The sequence below is a fragment of the Choloepus didactylus genome, chromosome 13, assembly GCF_015220235.1.
Source record: "Choloepus didactylus isolate mChoDid1 chromosome 13, mChoDid1.pri, whole genome shotgun sequence".
Classification (NCBI taxonomy): domain Eukaryota; kingdom Metazoa; phylum Chordata; class Mammalia; order Pilosa; family Megalonychidae; genus Choloepus; species Choloepus didactylus.
The window spans coordinates 32,509,016-32,526,472 of NC_051319.1; the positions used below are offsets into that span (position 1 = coordinate 32,509,016).

The 17,457-nt window shown below is 38.3% G+C and overlaps 1 protein-coding gene across 7 annotated transcripts in view; it reads right to left on the bottom strand.

Moving 5' to 3' along the window:
• KIAA0825 (KIAA0825 ortholog) overlaps positions 1-17,457 on the bottom strand; it is a 437,461-nt gene that overhangs the window by 370,507 nt on the left and 49,497 nt on the right. For 2 of the 7 annotated variants that reach the window (XM_037801408.1, XM_037801407.1), the window contains exon 2: positions 16,892-16,948. The exons of the other annotated variants lie outside the window; for them this stretch is intronic. The gene's annotated coding sequence lies outside the window, so the exon portion shown is untranslated. The remainder of the gene's footprint in view (positions 1-16,891; positions 16,949-17,457) is intronic. 7 annotated transcript variants of the gene reach the window in all.

The following is a 17,457-nucleotide window of genomic DNA, read 5'->3' on the forward strand; positions in this document are numbered from 1 at the left end:
TTAAAAATTCCATTCAAAGAATGTTTAGCTCTGATACTAAACAAATATACTACATTGTTTTAATTTTCATACAAAAATCTGTGCATTCATGGTGATAAATCTTTGTGGGGTAACATGGTGACTGCAAGCAGACTGCCACTTGTGGAGCCACCTGGATATGACATATTACTACCACCTGATGGCAGCAGAACTAAACTGCAAGAAACCTCATAAAATGCAAATTCCTTTGAAGCTGAATCCCCTCACCCAAATTGACAGTTATGCATTTATCTCTTAAAAGTATTAAGAAAGATTTATTACCGAAAGGTAAAGCTACCATTAAGAAAATATCATTGCTATCAATTTTAGGTTCCATGTGACAGAACCATGTAGACTTTGGAAACCAATCTCTGATGTTTACAAGTGATGTTTTATGAAAGACTCTTCGAAATGCATCAGGTGTGAGTTGCCTATAAAACACACACTGTAAAATTTAAGGAAGGCTTTTCAGGAGACTTCTGGTCATGAGTGAATTCAAACTGAATTACTTTGAAACAAAAATACAGTCTGAGAATCAAAGAGCCTTTTCATAAAAACGAAGAACTTAAATGAAAAACAATACCTCCTCTGGCCATAGGCCATTCAATTTCCTGATGGGGACAGCCTTATGCAGGAATACAAGTTCTAAGTCTGACAAGAGATTGGCATGCATTTTCTTAACCTACGTAAGCACTTCTTTGGACTGAGAAACATGATGCCCTAAGAATATACCTTGACTCTAGGGACACTTTATCAATGCTTTTTATTATAATATCCTCATGTGCCTCATTCAATGAAACCTAATAGATTACAGCAATGTGAACTGGAGAGGTTCAGCAGTTAGTCTACCTAAATCTGTTTCAATCAGGACTGGCTTTTAGGCTAATCTCTAACATCTGAATCTGGGTAGAGGCCAATAACTACAATTTACAAATAGAGTAAAGCCTTCAGAGGGCTAGATATTTTAGTAATTTGTCCTAACACTGATAAAGGGATTAAGAGTTTGCATTTCAGGGAACCTCCCTCACTGATACAAACTAAGACAGTTGAATTTGCTTCTAAAATCATTTGATCACAAATTTTAAAATTTCAGAATTTGTTATCTGCCTTGATTTTGCCTTTACTCAATGAGAAATCTCTTCATTCTGCCCTTCACTGGGTATACATCTTGCTTTAAAAAGTTAATACTTTGAAGTCTATGGATTTATTGACTAATGGTTACAAAAAGGAATATTTTCAAAATTTAAGATGAGTGTCAGTTTGGTATGTTATCTGACAATTTATCCTGAGGTTGAAATTAAAAAATCAGTTTTCAAAGGGGGGTTTATATTTCCTTAGATTTAGATAATGTAAGACCTTAGTCTAGGTTTTCTGGCATAACATGGTCTTTATTTTGGTTTAAGTGTTTTCTGTTTAATTATAAACTGTTTCAAACTTTCTTTAGAAGCAAGGTCATGATGAAAAAAATAATAAAGGAGTTTCAACAACAACAACAAAATGTCCAATTAGCAATCTATTGTTAGATTCCAAGCATTAAGGCAAAATGTAGTGGCTAAAAATAATAGTAGATTCTCTTCCCTAAATAGTTTAAACTCCCAATTTACACCATTTGTTGGTTTAGTAAGGACTTCTAGCATCTTTTCAGCTCTATTTGTCATATTAAAACCACTGCAAACAATCTAAATGTCCATTGACAGGAAAATGGTTAGTTATATTCATTCAATGGAATAGAGCCATGAAAATGAGTGAAGTAAACATATAGTTATCAATGTGGATGAATCTCACAAATATAATGTTAAAGAGGGAAAGAGTTACAAATGAATATACAAGTATGGTGGTTTGGAGCTATGTACCCTAGAAAAACATGTTTTTAAACTTAATCTATTCCTGTGGGTGTGAAACCTTGTAAACAGGACATTTTGATGAGATTACATCAGATAAGGTATAGCCCAAGATGGGTCCTAATCTTATTACTGAAGGCCTTGGGTCACAGAGAGGGAAAGACAGAGAGAGCAGCCAGAAACACCGCTTATTGAGGCTATACACCAAGAAGGCTGGGGTTGCTAGGGATGGAGGTCCAAAGAGTGGGCCAAGGGCAGCCCCTGGACAGCCTAGGCCTCCGCGGCCCGGCCACTCATGATGCAGGTATGGTGGATGATGTTGTGGATGGCTTCGGATGTGGTACCCTGTCCCCCAATGTCCGGGATATGCATGTTTTCACTGTCCACAGATGTGACGATAGCCTTCTGGATGGAGGTGGTGTAGGAGTGGAGCTTGAGGTGGTGCAGCATCATGCAGCTGGCCAGCAGTGTCGCTGTGGGGTTGGCGATGTTCTTGTTGCCAATGCTCTTACCCATGTTTTCTCAGTGTCCTTCATTATTGCAATGACTTGTTTCTTGATGAACTAAAATATACATCGTTTTCTTGCTATTACAAAATCTTTCCTTATCATTTACAGACAGATAATGGGAGATTTGGATGAAATATTTACAAATGATTTCTGAAAATCAACAGAAACCAGAAGAGAAGGTAGAGGCCAGGAGAGGCTGCCATGTGCATTGCTACGTGACACAGAAGCCAAGGATCAAGGATCACCAGTAGCTAGCCCCAGAATGTCAGTCTTTGGGAAGAAAGCATTTCCTTGATGACGCCTTGATTTGGACTTATCCTACCTTCAAAACTGTAAGCCAATAAATTAACATTGTTTATGCTAACCTAGTTCATGGTATATGCTTTAGCAATGAGGAAACTAAAATACACAGTATGATACTTTCCATATAATAGTTTGAAAACATGCCTTAAAATGCAATATATTGTTCAAGATTTAAAATACAGGCAGTAAAAGTATAAGGAAATTAACTATCAAATTTGTGATAATGCTTACTTCTGGCAGGGTGGGGACAGAAGTGGGATGAGACTGCAGAGACATGCAGAGGGAGCTTTAAATGGGCTGGGAATGTTTTATTTCTTAAGCTGGATGGTGGGCACATGAGTATTTATAGTAGTATTCTTTATGCCCTTTTCGTATTTCTCAACTATTTCCTAATAAATTTGAAACCCAATGTGCTTTAATTATAGTGACTGAATTATCCAAGGCAATGAGGTATGCAAGAGGATACATTACTGAGAGGCTGCAAATAAATCAATTTATAAGCCATTTTTAAAATGCAAGATGAAGTATACTTTTTTAAAAGGATAGTTGTGGTAATTTTCTCTTTCAACATTCACTCCTAGATTTCTTGAGTGTAAAAAATGCTTATTGAATGAAAGCATATATTCAATAAATATTAACTGAATGCTTAATATGTGTTAGGCACTGTGATATATATACTAGGGATCCAAATATGAATAACACAGTTCAATCCCTAAAGGAATTCTCTCTAGTTAGAGATAGATTTGTAAACATATAACTACAACACAGTAAGACTTTCTAAGAGGTGTGCACAAAAAGCTAAGGGAGTACACATGAGGGAGCCATTAATTGTGCCTGTGGGAGTTGTAGAAAAGACTTTCAGAGATTATATTTGAGGATATTGACAGCTTTAAGAAAATTAATGAAATCACTGTACTATTAGAATTCCCTGACACTAGACCGTTCAGAATTCAATGCTGATCATCAACACCTTCACCTCACATTGAAGCTATATTTATTTGGATAATAAGAAATATGAATTTATTTTTAGGGCCACAACTACATTTTATGTATGTATATATATGAATTTATGTACTGTCTTTCTTAATAAGCCCTACAATTAAACAGATGGTAGTGACTAACAATAACAGCAGAAGAGCCAATTAATATTGGGCTGGTGTGTGTAGTTGGGGGTAAGGAGAGGAGTTGAGAAAAAGAGAAGAGAATAATGATGACATAAAATTGTGAAACTTAAACTTCTTGCTAAAGCTCCTGCAAAATTTAAAACATATAGTCTTTATCACTGAGCCACAAAAAAAGTTTAAAAGAAGAAAAAATGTGTTCCGTAAGTAAAAATTTTGGTAACTATTTTGACGAAATGATGTGAAAACCTGTTTATGTGCCACCACAGGAAGTGAGAATATTTTTATTTAAAAAATCAGGTAGAACTCTCATGTCAGAGTTTAAAGGCATTTTTTACAGTCCAGAAAAATCCAAATATTAAAAATATTTGTAAATGCTTTTATATTTTTGATGTTCCTGTTTACAGTTATCCTCTTACCTATACCAATGGTTCAGTCTAAGGAAAAGAAAAGTTCACTTTCGTCATATATGCTTGAGAGCTCAAAGAAATATTGTGAGGTAGACAGAATTTTCTAGTTTTTAGATAAGCCCAGTCTACCTAATTAGATACTAAAATTCCTTACAATTAACAGGTAATTAACAGGGAAGAGGGCTGATATATAAAAATTAATGTGTAATTAAACTATAAGTCAGTCATTAAAACAAAAGCTTTTTTTCCTGGGACAAAGAAATTTCTGGGTAATAGATTTTAAAAGGTCAAGAAAAGGATTCCTGAAACAAATTGTTCCAGGGCTAAAAAGTAAAAGAAATTAAAACTTTCTGCGTAACCATTTTCCATTTCAGAGATGTTTTGGTTATTTCAAAATGTTTTAACTACACTGCCAGAAAAAAGCACTCGACACCAAATCCTGTTAACATGATCTCTTTAAATCTCTCTCAAATGCACCTTCTTCTTCCATTCCCACTGTTAGAAACTTGGCTCAGGCCCTTATCTCTCATCTGGACTATATTTATAGCCTCTCAAGATTTCCACCAATTGTTCATCTACCTTTTGTTCAGAGTTATTCCACAGGAATATGTTATGGAAAAAACTTCAGAGTAAGGACCCTCTGTTGACTTGCTGCTTTATAGCAAGAACCCTCACAGTAGAATTTAAAGAGGCTCTTTGGTGCTCTGAACTGCTCCACGAAGGTTCAGACCTAGTGTAGGACTATGCCAGCTAAAAAGTCTAAAGGACTTTCAAACAAGTCAATCAATTGTGAAATGCTCCCTAAAATATCAGTCAATGGCAGAGCAGTAAGGGCAGGATCCCCCTGACCAAAGTGAGCTTTGCATTATATCCCAAGGCACAGATCTCTTATCCCTCTCAAATTTACATCCGACTTGGAATCACTTTTCTTAAAGTGTAGTGAGGGGAGCAAGATGGAAGTTGACAGGGCTATGTCAACAATATAAACAATACTTTCCAGAAATGTTCTATAGAGATATAAATACACAGTAGTTTAATACTCATGACAAACCAGAATAAGTTAATGTGCTTCCTTTTTTATCTACTGAGTCTTGCCCAGTAATTTCAGCACAATTACCAAAGTCAGAATGTGGTCTATCCCAATGAGACAGTACAAACTGAAATCAAAAGGAGAAATGTGGGGAATTTGTGCCAGCATTTATTCTGTGCTGATTCCCTTGATTTTATTCCTGAAAGAGAGATAGGAAAAAGGAGACAACATATGTAATAATAAGACATCAGTGATGTTTGGGAACTCATCTAGTCTACATCTGCATCTCCATTGCCCTTAGAAAATCAAAATTAAGCCAGACAAGATTTGAATACAAGTTACAAACTGAGGGTTTTAACAAATATCTATGGTCAGGATGTAAGAAGACAGAACACAGAGCATGCATTCTCTTATACTGACCATGAGAGAGCAGAGTTGTAGCACTGCTAGAGAATAATTTTGCAACAGCTAACTGTACAACTTCTGAGATAATATCTCATAGATAAACTATCATGAGTAAGGAAGGATACACACATAGATGTTCATGACAGCAATTTGTAATAGCAGAAAGATTAGAAATGATGTAAATGCTCAGCAAGAGGAGATTGGCTTAATAAACTGTTGTACACCATAGAAGTAAAATAAAAAGGAATGATGTATAATTAAATGAAGAGATTTCTAAAACATATTATTGCATTACATACATACAATTTTCATTTGTGTAAAAAAGAAATGTATTTTTGGGTACGTGCCTGTAATACATGCAGTATATGCAGAAAACATATTTGGAAAATCATAGAATAAATTATCACTATAGGTTATCTTTGAAGAACAAAACTAGAGGGTCAGAGGAATAAGGAAATTCTTCCTCATTTCTACCTTTTTACACTAAATAAACTTTTACCTATCTTTGTCCTTCTGTACTGTTCTAAATTTTACCATGAGTATGTATTACTTTTTTTTTTTTTAATCTTCATTTTATTGAGATATATTCACATACCACACAGTCATACAAAACAAATCGTACTTTCGATTGTTTACAGTACCATTACATAGTGGTACATTCATCACCCAAATCAATCCCTGACACCTTCATTAGCACACACACAAAAATAACAAGAATAATAATTAGAGTGAAAAAGAGCAATTGAAGTAAAAAAGAACACTGGGTACCTTTGTCTGTTTGTTTCCTTCCCCTATTTTTCTACTCATCCATCCCTAAACTAGACAAAGTGGAGTGTGGTCCTTATGGCTTTCCCAATCCCATTGTCACCCCTCATAAGCTACATTTTTATACAACTGTCTTCGAGATTCATGGGTTCTGGGTTGTAGTTTGATAGTTTCAGGTATCCACCACCAGCTACCCCAATTCTTTAGAACCTAAAAAGGGTTGTCTAGAGCGTGCATAAGAGTGCCCACCAGAGTGACCTCTCGGCTCCTTTTGGAATCTCTCTGCCACTGAAGCTTATTTCATTTCCTTTCACATCCCCCTTTTGGTCAAGAAGATGTTCTCTGTCCCACGATGCCAGGTCTACATTCCTCCCCGGAAGTTGTATTCCACGTTGCCAGGGAGATTCACTCCCCTGGGTGTCTGATCCCACGTAGGGGGGAGGGCAGTGATTTCACCTTTCAAGTTGGCTTAGCTAGAGAGACAGGGCCACATCTGAGCAACAAAGAGGCATTCGGGAGGAGGCTCTTAGGCACAACCATAGGGAGGCCTAGCCTCTCCTTTGCAGCAACCATCTTCCCAAGGGAAAAACCTGTGGTAGAGGGCTCAACCCATCAAACCACCAGTCCCCTATGTCTGTGGTCATGTTAGCAACCATGGAGGTGGGGTAGGTGAATACCCCTGCATTCTCCACAGGCTCCTCAAGGGGGCACTACATCTTTTTTTTTTTCCCTTGTTTTTCCTTTTTTTTTTTTTTTTTTTTTAACTTTCCCTTCTTTTTTAAATCAACTGTATGAAAAAAAAAGTTAAAAAGAAAACAAACATACAATAAAAGAACATTTCAAAGAGACCATAACAAGGGAGTAAGAAAAAGACAACTAACCTAAGATAACTGCTTAACTTCCAACATGTTCCTACTTTACCCCAAGAAAGTTACCTAATATAGCAACATTTCTGTGAACTTGCTCCTACTATATCCATCAGAAATTAACAGACCATAGTCATTCCTGGGCATCCCCAGAACGTTAAATAGCTTATCTGTTCTTCTTGGATTATTGTTCCCCCTTCCTTAATTGCTCTCTATTGCTAGTTCCCCTACATTCTACATTATAAACCATTTGTTTTACATTTTTCAAAGTTCACATTAGTGGTAGCATATAATATTTCTCTTTTTGTGCCTGGCTTATTTCGCTCAGCATTATGTCTTCAAGGTTCATCCATGTTGTCATATGTTTCACGAGATCGTTCCTTCTTACTGCCGCGTAGTATTCCATCGTGTGTATATACCACATTTTATTTATCCACTCATCTGTTGAAGGACATTTGGGTTGTTTCCATCTCTTGGCAATTGTGAATAATGCTGCTATGAACATTGGCGTGCAGATATCTGTTCGTGTCACTGCTTTCCGACCTTCCGGGTATATACCGAGAAGTGCAATCACTGGATCGAATGGTAACTCTATATCTAGTTTTCTAAGGAACTGCCAGACTGACTTCCAGAGTGGCTGAACAGTCCCACCAACAATGAATAAGAGTTCCAATTTCTCCACATCCCCTCCAGCATTTGTAGTTTCCTGTTTGTTTAATGGCAGCCATTCTAACCGGTGTTAGATGGTATCTCATTGTGGTTTTAATTTGCATCTCTCTAATAGCTAATGAAGCTGAACATTTTTTCATGTGTTTCTTGGCCATTTGTATTTCCTCTTCAGAGAACTGTCTTTTCATATCTTTTGCCCATTTTATAATTGGGCTGTCTGTACTATTGTCATTGAATTGTAGGACTTCTTTGTATATGCAAGATATCAGTCTTTTGTCAGATACATGGTTTCCAAAAATTTTTTCCCATTGAGTTGGCTGCCTCTTTACCTTTTTGAGAAATTCCTTTGAGGTGCAGAAACTTCTAAGCTTGAGGAGTTCCCATTTATCTATTTTCTCTTTTGTTGCTTGTGCTTTGGGTGTAAAGTCTAGGAAGTGGCCGCCTAATACAAGGTCTTGAAGATGTTTTCCTACATTATCTTCTAGGAGTTTTATGGTACTTTCTTTTATATTGAGATTTTTGGTCCATTTTGAGTTAATTTTTGTGTAGGGGGTGAGGTAGGGGTCCTCTTTCATTCTTTTGGATATGGATATCCAACTCTCCCAGCCCCATTTGTTGAAAAGACCATTATGACTCAGTTCAGTGACTTTGGGGGCCTTATCAAAGATCAGTCGGCCATAGATCTGAGGGTCTATCTCCGAATTCTCAATTCGATTCCATTGATCTATATGTCTATCTTTGTGCCAGTACCATGCTGTTTTGGCAACTGTGGCTTTATAATAAGCTTCAAAGTCAGGGAGTGTAAGTCCTCCCACTTGGTTTTTCTTTTTTAGAGTGTCTTTACAAATTGGAGGCATCTTCTCTTTCCAAATAAATTTGATAACTAGCTTTTCCAAGTCTGCAAAGTAGGTTGCTGGAATTTTGATTGGGATTGCATTGAATCTGTAGATGAGTTTGGGTAGAATTGACATCTTAATGACATTTAGTCTTCCTATCCATGAACATGGAATATTTTTCCATCTTTTAAGGTCCCCTTCTATTTCTTTTAGTAGAGTTATGTAGTTTTCTTTGTATAGGTCTTTTACATCTTTGTTTAAGTTTATTCCTAGGTACTTGATTTTTTTAGTTGCTATTGAAAATGGTATCTTTTTCTTGAGTGTCTCTTCAGTTTGTTCATTTCTAGCATATAGAAACATTACTGACTTATGTGCATTAACCTTGTATCCCGCTACTTTGTTAAATTTGTTTATTAGCTCTAGTAGCTGTATCGTCGATTTCTCAGGGTTTTCTAGATATAAGATCATATCATCTGCAAACAATGCCAGTTTTACTTCTTCTTTTCCAATTTGGATGCCTTTTATTTCTTTGTCTTGACGGATTGCCCTGGCTAGCACTTCCAGCACAATGTTGAATAACAGTGGTGACAGCGGGCATCCTTGTCTTGTTCCTGATCTTAGAGGGAAGGCTTTCAGTCTCTCACCATTGAGTACTATGCTGGCTGTGGGTTTTTCATATATGCTCTTTATCATGTTGAGGAAGTTTCCTTCAATTCCTACCTTTTGAAGTGTTTTTATCAAAAAGGGATGTTGGATTTTGTCAAATGCTTTTTCAGCATCTATTGAGATGATCAATTGATTTTTCCCTTTTGACTTGTTAATGTGTTGTAATACATTGATTGTTTTTCTTATGTTGAACCATCCTTGCATGCCTGGAATGAACCCCACTTGGTCATGGTGTATGATTTTTTTAATGTGTCTTTGGATTCGATTTGCAAGTATTTTGTTGAGGATTTTTGCATCTATATTCATTAGGGAGATTGGCCGGTAGTTTTCCTTTTTTGTAGCATCTTTGCCTGGTTTTGGTATTAGATTGATGTTAGCTTCATAAAATGAGTTAGGTAGTGTTCCATTTTCTTCAATGTTTTGAAAGAGTTTGAGTAAGATTGGTGTCAGTTCTTTTGGAAAGTTTGGTAGAATTCCCCTGTGAAGCCATCTGGCCCTGGGCATTTATTTGTGGGAAGATTTTTGATGACTGATTGGATCTCTTTGCTTGTGATGGGTTGGTTGAGGTCTTCTATTTCTTCTCTGGTCAGTCTAGGTTGTTCATATGTTTCCAGGAAATTGTCCATTTCCTCTACATTATCCAGTTTGTTGCCATACAGTTGTTCATAGTATCCTCTTATAATTTTTTTAATTTCTTCAGGATCTGCAGTTATGTCACCTTTTTCATTCATTATTTTGTTTATATGGGTCTTCTCTCTTTTTGATTTTGTCAGTCTAGCTAGGGGCTTGTCAATCTTGTTGATCTTCTCAAAGAACCAACTTTTGGTGATATTTATCCTCTCTATTGTTTTTTTGTTCTCTATGTCATTTATTTCTGCTTTAATCCTTGTTATTTCTTTTCTTCTACTTGGTTTAGGATTGGTTTGCTGTTCATTTTCTAGCTTCTTCAGTTGATCCATTAGTTCTTTGATTTTGGCTCTTTCTTCCTTTTTAATATATGCGTTTCGTGCTATAAATTTCCCCCTTAGCACTGCTTTTGCTGCATCCCATAGGTTTTGGTATGTTGTGTTCTCATTTTCATTCGTCTCTATATATTTAGCAATTTCTCTTGCTATTTCTTCTTTAACCCACTGATTGTTTAGGAGTGTGTTGTTTAACCTCCAGGTATTTGTGAATTTTCTAAGTCTCTGATGGTTATTGACTTCTAATTGTATTCCATTGTGGTCAGAGAATGTGCTTTGAATAATTTCAATCTTTTTAAATTTATTGAGGCTTGTTTTATGTCCCAGCATATGATCTAATCTGGAGAAAGTTCCATGAGCACTAGAAAAGTATGTGTATCCTGGTGATTTGGGATGTAATGTCCTGTATATGTCTGTTAAATCTAATTCATTTATCAGATTGTTTAGGTTTTCAATTTCCTTATTGGTCTTCTGTCTGGTTGATCTATCTATAGGAGAGAGTGATGTGTTGAAGTCTCCCACAATTATTGTGGAAACATCAATTGCTTCCTTTAGTTTTGCCAGTGTTTCTCTCAAGTATTTTGTGGCACCTTGATTGGGTACATAGACATTTACGATTGTTATTTCTTCTTGCTGAATTGCCCCTTTTATTAGTATGTAGTGGCCTTCTTTGTCTCTCAAAACATCCCTGCATTTGAAGTCTATTTTATCTGAGATTAATATTGCTACACCTGCTTTCTTTTGGCTGTAGCTTGCATGAAATATTTTTTTCCATCCTTTCACTTTCAGTTTCTTTGTGTCCCTGTGTCTAAGATGAGTCTCTTGTATGCAACATATTGATGGTTCATTTTTTTTGATCCATTCTGCGAATCTATATCTTTTAATTGGGGAGTTTAATCCATTTACATTCAACGTTATAACCGTGACGGCATTTCTTGAATCAGCCATCTTATCCTTTGGTTTATGTTTGTCATATTTTTCCCCTGTCTATTAATATCCTTTATTGTACCCATACCGCATCTCTTTAGTACTGAACCTTTCTCCAAGTCTCTCTGTCCTTTCTTTGTTTCTCTGTCTGTAGGGCTCCCTTTAGTATCTCCAGTAGGGCAGGTCTCTTGTTAGCATATTCTCTCAGCATTTGTTTGTCTGTGAAAAATTTAAGCTCTCCCTCAAATTTGAAGGAGAGCTTTGCTGGATAAAGTATTCTTGGCTGGAAATTTTTCTGACTCAGAATTTTAAATATATCGTGCCACTGCCTTCTCGCCTCCATGGTGGCTGCTGAGTAGTCACTACTTAGTCTTATGCTGTTTCCTTTGTATGTGGTGAATTGCTTTTCTCTTGCTGCTTTCAGAACTTGCTCCTTCTCTTCTGTGTTTGACAGTGTGATCAGTATATGTCTCGGAGTGGGTTTATTTGGATTTATTCTATTTGGGGTTCGCTGAGCATTTATGATTTGTGTATTTATGGTGTTTAGAAGATTTGGGAAGTTTTCCCCAACAATTTCTTTGAATACTCTTCCTAGACCCTTACCCTTTTCTTCCCCTTCTGGGACACCAATGAGTCTTATATTTGGACGTTTCATATTATCTATCATATCCCTGAGGTCCATTTCGATTTTTTCAATTTTTTTCCCCATTCTTTCTTTTATGCTTTCATTTTCCATTCTGTCATCTTCAAGGTCACTGATTCGTTGTTCAACTTCCTCTAGTCTTGTACTATGAGTGTCCAGAATCTTTTTAATTTAGTCAACAGTTTCTTTAATTTCCATAAGATCATCCATTTTTTTATTTAGTCTTGCAATGTCTTCTTTATGCTCTTCTAGGGTCTTCTTGGTTTCCTTTGTCTCCCGTACTATGGTCTCATTGTTCATCTTTAGTTCTTTGAGTAGCTGCTCTAGGTGCTGTGTCTCTTCTGATATTTTGATTTGGGTGCTTGGGCTTGGGTTATCCATATCGTCTGTTTTTTTCATATGCTTTATAATTTTCTGTTGTTTTTGGCCTCGTGGCATTTGCTGAACTTGATAGGGTTCTTTTAGGATTTGTAGACCAATTGAAGTCCTTATCTCTAATTTATCAGATCTACAGCTTCGTGGAGTACACTTTCTCTAACTAACCAGCAGGTGGCGTCCACGAGCCACCTGTTCTCCACAAGCCAGTTCTCCCCTGCTTAGCCTTTTTGGTGAGTGGGGAAGTGAGTCTTGTGGGGTCCAATTGGTGTACCAAGCTTGCGTGTGTAGTGGTGTTGCCTGCCCTGTATATGGGGCGTGTTTCTGGGCAGTCAGGGAGGGGGGGGTGGCTCTAACAATCAAATCTCCCTGGTGATCCTAGAGTTTTAAGGCTGCTGCAATAGTCTAATCCTTCAGTTCAGTCCTGCCACAGTTTGTCTCTGCCACTGACCCACAAGTCCTTGGTATTGGCGTATGGCTCCTGAGACTTGCAAGTGGGCCCCTCTTCCAGGCCGTGCACCCCCTGGTCCTCTGTTGAGGGATGACTGTGCTATGTCACAGGTGAGTGCCGTCCCCCCAGGGCAGTTCTGGGCTGCTGGGCTGTGTAGGGAGGCTCCCAGTCTGCTGAAATGATGGCTGAATGGGGCTTTGTTATTTCACACTGCTCTACCTTCCCAACTCTGGGACAATCAGCTGAGGTTGCAGGGAAGGCTAATGTCCACGCCCAGTTTTGTGGTGTGTGCCTGTTATCTGAAGCACTTCTGTCACACTGGGTTGTCTGGGGCAGTTCTGGGCTATGGGGCTGGCGATGGGCAGGAGTGTTTCCTGTCCACCAGGATGATGGCTGTGAGCGGACACCCCCCTTTTCTTGGGAAGTTGTGGTGTTTAGTGAATTTTCTCAGCCACTGGATTATTGCGTTTTGTCTCAGAGCTCTCCTAGTTCTGCTCTTGACTTGACCTGCCCAAATTGCAGGTCTTTGAAGCTTTCTGTATTGGGCTTCTTAGAGTAATTGTTTTAGAAAAAGAAAAAGGATTAAAAAAAAAAAAAAAAAAAAAAAAGGGCCCTCCTCAGAGATCTAATGGGTTATTGAAATGCTAAGAGACAAAGCAACCAGGGCCATTAAGGAAAGGTCCACAGGGCAGAGAGATCAGCTTTTCTTCGGGATTTGCATATGCGCCTCAGGGCCTGAGCTCTGCCCTTCCCCCTTCCACGCTCACCAGAACTCCAAAAATCCTCCGCTTTTATTTTGGAGTTTTTCGTGTTGTTTTTTTTCTATTCCTGTCTCCTCTCTGCTGGGCTGGCTGCTCTCAGATTCTCTGGTGTCTGGTCTCCGTGTATCTATGGTTGGCGTTTGGATCAGTAGAATGAGTTTCCGATAAGGGCTGCCACTGCAGTTCTCCCTTCTCCTTCCCGGAGCTGACAGCTCCTCCTCCCACGGGACTAGCCTGGCAGGGAGGGGCGCGGGTCCCCTGGCCGCAAAAACTTACAGATTTCGCTGATCTCAGCAGTTCCACGTTTTCATGAGTGTTGTATGAAGTATGCCCAAAGTCAGATTGCTCTGTGGTGTCCAGTCCATGCAGTTCCTGGCTTTCTACCTCCTTTCCTGGAGGAGTAACTAAAACATACAGCTCACCAGTCTGCCATCTTGCCCCGCCTCTGTATTACTTTTATAATGTGAAAATACATAAAGAAAAAGAAAACTAGTATTGGAAAACAGCTTCTTCTATCAGATTCTACTTATTTAGTTTCATACTAGCTGAAGATAAAGCAACGCAAGAGATGCCTATAGTGGGCTGAAAGGTAGTCCCCAAAAAGACATGTGCATGTTCTAGTCCTAAGAACCTGTATATCATCTTTTCATGGTTAAAGAGTGAATATTACCTTACATGGCAAAAGATATGATCAAGTCAAAGATTTTGAGAGCAGGAGCTTATCCTGGATTATCAGGGTGGGCCCTAAATCCAGTGACAAGTGTCCTTACAGGAATAAGGCAAAGGAAGATTTGACAAAGAGACGAGAAGGAGGCAATATGATCATCGGGGCAGAGATTGGAGTGATGTGGCCACAAGCTAAGGAATGAGGAATGCCACAAGAGGCTGGAAGGGACAAAAAACAGATTTTTCCCTAGAGCCTCCAGAGGGAATGTGGCCCTGTCATCACCTTGATTTTGCAATTCTGGCCTTCAGAATTGAGAGAAAATAAATTTTTGTTATTTTAAACCACCCAGGTTGTCATAATTTGTTATACTACCCACAGGAAACTAATATAATGTCTGACAAACATATTTAACGCAGATTTATTGACTGCCTTCTAGCCTACTATGTAGTTGCCAGGACTGTTTTAGGCACTGGGATACAGTGAATAACAATTAAAAGTTCCTGCTTTTGCACAGCTAACATTCTAGTGGGGAGAGACAAATCGTAAATAAACAAAGAAAAAATATAAGGTGGTGATAAGTACCCTTGAAGAAAAATGAAGGAGAGGCAGGGGAAAAGAGAGTGGTAGGTCCAGGAGTTGGTGTTTTTCTTTTCTTTTTTTTTTTTTTTTTCAACAGTAGGTTCATCATGGAAAGCCTACTTAATGGGGTAATATTTGAGTAGAGATCTCAAGGAAGCATGTGTATGAGCTACGTGCATGAGAAGGAACTTTCCAGGCAGGAGAAAAAGCAAATGTAAAGGTATTGAGGCAAGAGTATGGTTACCATGTTTGAGAAACAGTAAGGAGATCTGTGTGGCAAGGACAGAAGGATCGGGGTGGGGAGGGTGGGGGGATGAAATCAGAGGGGTCTAGGGGACCAAATCAGGTAGCACCTAGCATACCATCGTAAGGACTTTGGTTTTTATTCTGAGTCAGATGGAAATTTACTCAAGGATTTTGAACAGAGGCAAGACAGTATATGACTCAAATTTTACATGTGTCACTATTGTTGCTGTGCATCAGACAGACTATAGGGGGGCAAAGGTAGAAATGGGAAGACCAGTTAGCAAGTTATTATAACAATCCAAGCAAGAGGTGATGGTAGCATGCTCTAGGGCGGTAGCAGTGGAGACGGTGAGAAGAGATCAGATTCTGGATTCATTTTGATGGCAGAACAAATCATTGAATTGATTGGGGTATGGGAGAGAGAGAAAGAAGTCAGGGATGATTCCACGTGTTTTAGCCTGAACAACTGTAGACTGAATTGCCATTAATTGAGATGGGGATAAATGAAGGAAGAAATTTCCAAAGTCTGGTTTTAGGAGATGGCTATTAAGACACTGAAGTGGAGATGATGTATCTGGCATTAGCAAAGAGGTCACAGTTGGAGATAAATTTGGGAGATAAGGTATTTAAAGTCTTGGACTGAATAAGATTTTGAAGTGATGGAAATAGCCAACACCAGACTTAGGAATTTAAGAAGGAATCAGGAAAGGAGATTGAGAGAGTGGCTAGTAAGGTGAGTAGGAGGAAAACCATGCAAAAATGGTTATCTTAAAGCTTAAGTTTAAAAAGTATCTCAAGAAGAAGACAGTGATCAACTGGGTCACCTGCTACTGATAGGTAGATAAGCTGAAGGATGAAAAGATGTTTTATGAACTTCCAGAACTACACCAAATTTTTGTTACCTTTTAAGTAAGAGCATATTCATCTGAAATGGTAGAAAACTTACGTAAGGCACCATGAAATGATTAAGTATGTTTTCTAGCCAAGAGTAACTCTGTTGAAGACCAAGAGTCTATAACCTCGGGGCAGGGACACACGTGTATCATGACGAACTCTTTAGCATTTAACATAGCACCTGATACAATGTGAACTCAAAATTTTTGATGGATTCTTGTTCTAGATGGCTCCTTGAACTGGATCACTAATCCAGCCACATGTACTCACTATGAGCTACTTTAGGAAAAGGGAAAAAAGTCTTACTTATAGGTAAGGTAGAAATGAAGGATGTAATGGCACCAATGTCCAGTCCCCCATTCAGCTCCCATCCCAGGACCCCTGGAAGGATACTCTTTCATGGCATTCTAGAATTAGGATTGTGATTAGCAATGCTATAGTGTTAGTGACCCTTTCCAGACAAGGAGTTGACTGTACTGTGTCCCTGGCAAGGCTCTTTTCCAGGGAAAGCTGAGAGGGTTGAGTTTCATCCATAAGAAAGATGAGGCAGTTGTGGCTGTCACATCTCATTACCAGGTTTTGATCTATTTGTAGGGGTCTTCCACTTTTTGTGTCCTCAGAACCAGGCTAGCTCTTCAGTGAAGTGAGGCTTTACATCCCACTGGCCCCTTAACATCCTCCCTGAGAAACAATGTGGCTTTACCATGAGAAGTCTGACTTTAATGGCTTTATGCAGATTTCTTTTGGTTATTTTTTTCTAGACATTTAAGCTATCACGTGGAAAACTCTAAAGAATATTTTCACATATGAGCACAAAAAATGTGATCATTATGTGACAAATAAGAGTAATCTATGGAGGTTGTATCCTTTCCTGAATAAACATGGCTAAACTTACAAAAACCATTTATCCAATATTCTCACAATATAAAGTTAATATCTCCTCCCACCTGCATTTCCTGGATTAAGACAGATGATATTATCTTTAGTAGTACTTCCTGCTCTTCCTGTAGGTTAAAAAAAAAAAAAAGGTAGTAATACTGCATCAGTACCACAAAACTTAATTCCTGAGGAGCACAGAGGCTAGCTGTAACTAGAAAACAGAAAAGTAAAATCAACACTTGATAGTTATACTTATCTCACTGAGCATTAAGAGGAGAAAAATCATTTCAGGTTATATTGTGAGCCAGAAAACTTCTATACCTCTATAAATGTGTTGAACTAATAAGTTCTATTCAGCTCAAAATATATTTCAGTGCTATGTGCAGTTTGTTTTGGATGTTACATGATAGCTCTTTGGATGGTAAGGTATAAACACTGATAGTCAGGCAGCTGAGAAGGCGTGAAAAGACAGCTTTGTTAGGTCAAAGGCCCTGGACGAGAGAAGAGACAATGGGAGAAGTGTAGGGGCATGTTGGGTGAACCTAACCTAGGCTCATGTGAGGAGCTCATGTGGGGGTGGGGAGGGAGGAAGCACATGTGGGTCCTGCACTCTTGCCTTTATTGTGAACCAGAG